The 2,500-nt window shown below is 45.8% G+C and overlaps 1 protein-coding gene across 2 annotated transcripts in view; it reads right to left on the bottom strand.

Annotated features, from left to right (window-relative positions):
• LOC125031126 overlaps positions 1 to 2,500 on the bottom strand; it is a 27,785-nt gene that overhangs the window by 23,316 nt on the left and 1,969 nt on the right. The window lies entirely within an intron of this gene.

Raw genomic sequence — 2,500 nt, 5'->3', positions numbered from 1 at the left:
AATGGTTTTTCTTTTGTGACATGTGTTGCTTTATTTTGCTTCCCTTGTGTTTTCAAGGAATTGCCAGGGTTACCATCCGGGCGGCGAGGGATTTGGATGCAGGTCAGCAAAATTGCTAGAACCCCGATTCCCCTACCGCGCACCACCCCAGCACTCAGAGTCTGAGTGGTCAGAAGCCCTTTAAGTCACGGGCCCTTTTAAATAGCAGGGGTGTTTCAATGAGGGCGGTGCCCCATTTTGGGACCGTCGGGCCTTTTTTAGATCTAAGCCCCACCCAAAATCTCACATGACCCCTGGCCGTAACGTTGCCCCAAGGAATTTACTTTGAGCACCGGGGCCCGCTTGGACGTTGCCTCCTCCGGGGCCACTCTCCAGGGCCCCTTCCATTCCGGGCCTAACCGCTGCACGGATTCCTACTTCTGCACAAGCTGGCCATTCAACCGCCCGTCTACGCTATGCTACAAAGCTGTACCACTCATAAAGCCTTTCAAACAGACCTTGAGTCTCTGTCAACCAAACCCCTGACAAATTGGTGGACAGCAGTGATTCAAGAACCTGCGAGAAGGAGACGGAATGAAAGAGAGAAGAGGGGTAAAAAAAAAAAGGGATGAGTGAAAGAGAGAGGAGAGTGTGAGGAGAGAGAAAGAGAGAAGAGAGAGAGAGAGAGAGGAGAGAGAGAGATGAGAGAGAGAGAGAGAGAGAGAGAGAGAGAAGATGAGAGAGAGAGGAGAGAGAGAGAGAGAGAGAGAGAGAGAGATGACAGAGAGGAGAGAGAGAGATGAGAGAGAGAAGAGAGGAGAGGGAGAGAGAGAGAGAGAGAGAGAGAGAGAGAGAGAGAGAGAGAGAGAGAGAGAGAGAGAGAGAGAGAGAGAGAGAGAGAGAGGTTTGATTCCATTTGTTACAATGGATATTCTTTTGTGACATAGTGTCTGCTTTATTTTGCTTCCCTTGTGTGCAAGGAATTGCCAGGGTTACCATCCGCTGGCGGCGAGGGATTTGGATGCAGGTCAGCAAGATTGCTAGACCAGATCGCTACCGCTGCACCACACAGCACTCAGAGTCTGAGTGGTCAGAAGCCTTCAATGTCACGCCTTCTAACTAGCAGGGGTGTACAATGAGGCGGCGTGCCCATGGCACCGTCGCCGTATAGATCTAAGCCACACCCACATCTCACATGACCTCTGGCCGTAACGTTGACCTAAGGAATCACTTTGAGTCACGGTCCCGCTCTGACGTTGCCTCCTCCCCGGGGCCACTCTCCAGGGCCCCTGCCATTCCGGGCCTAACCGCTGCACGGATTCCTACTTCTGCACAAGCTGGCCACTTCAACCGCCGTCTACGCTATGCTACCAACAAGCTGTACCACCAATAAAGCTTTCAACCAGACCTTGACTCTCCGTCAACCAAACCCCTGACAAATTGGTGGACAGCAGTGATATCAAGAACCTGAGAGAAAGAGAGAGGGAATGAAAGAAAGAGAGAGAGAGAGTAAGTGAAAGAAAGAGAAAGAAAGAGTGAGTGAAAGAGAGAGAGAGAGTTAGTGAGTGAGAGAGAAAGAGAGAGAGAGAGAGAGAGAGAGAGAGAGAGAGAGAGAGAGAGAGAGAGAGAGAGAGAGAGAGAGAGAGAGAGAGAGAGAGAGAGAGTGAGAGAGACAGAAAAATAGTAAGACGAGCAGACTTACAAACACACGGACAGGTAAACAGATAAAGAAACAAATAGACAGATTAAGGGCGAGAGCGAGCGAGGGAAAGAGAGAGAGAGAGAGAGAGAGAGAGAGAGAGAGAGAGAGAGAGAGAGAGAGAGAGAGAGAGAGAGAGAGAGAGAGAGAGAGAGAGAGAGAGAGAGAAAGAGAAAGACTGAAAGAGAAAAAAAAGAAAGAAAGAAGGAGAGAATGTGAGAATAACTGATATTAATATATATATATATATATATATATATATATATATACATATACATATATTGGTGAGAGAGATAAAGCTATAAGTAAGTTCACTGTCAAAACAAATATGATTTCGAATGTGAGTGCATGCTCAAACTCGTATAAACAAATCAGATGTTCTAACAAGTAGCCCTTACAAATGGCAACTCACGACGGGTAAAAGGTGTAACTTGAATCGATATTTGGTACTAAACATAAAGCAGGGGGCGCTGCCACGTTACCATAGAAGTGTGGAGAGATCAAGAGCCTGGGAGACCTGGGTGATTGCCACACTTCCAAACACAGTATTACTTCCGTGTTTGAGTTAATACGTGAGAAATGAATCTATAATCGCTAAATCTGATAAATGTTTACAAAGAAGTTTAAACGTTACGTTTTGTTATTTTCATTAGCTTTCGTTTTGTTATATACGAAAAACCTAGGAAAATTAGATTAATGTCTCGAGTATAGGGTATTAATACAAAATGATAAACCTCAGGTAAACTTTACAGGTGCTTAAAAGGACTTTATCACTTCGTGGGAAACTGTAATTGTTTATATCTCCCTTGTGATATTAATGAA

Source organism: Penaeus chinensis, chromosome 12 (genome assembly GCF_019202785.1).
Source record: "Penaeus chinensis breed Huanghai No. 1 chromosome 12, ASM1920278v2, whole genome shotgun sequence".
In the NCBI taxonomy this organism is placed as follows: Eukaryota; Metazoa; Arthropoda; class Malacostraca; order Decapoda; family Penaeidae; genus Penaeus; species Penaeus chinensis.
Note: the sequence above shows the minus strand (reverse complement) of the source record. Positions and strands in the feature narration are given on the sequence as shown.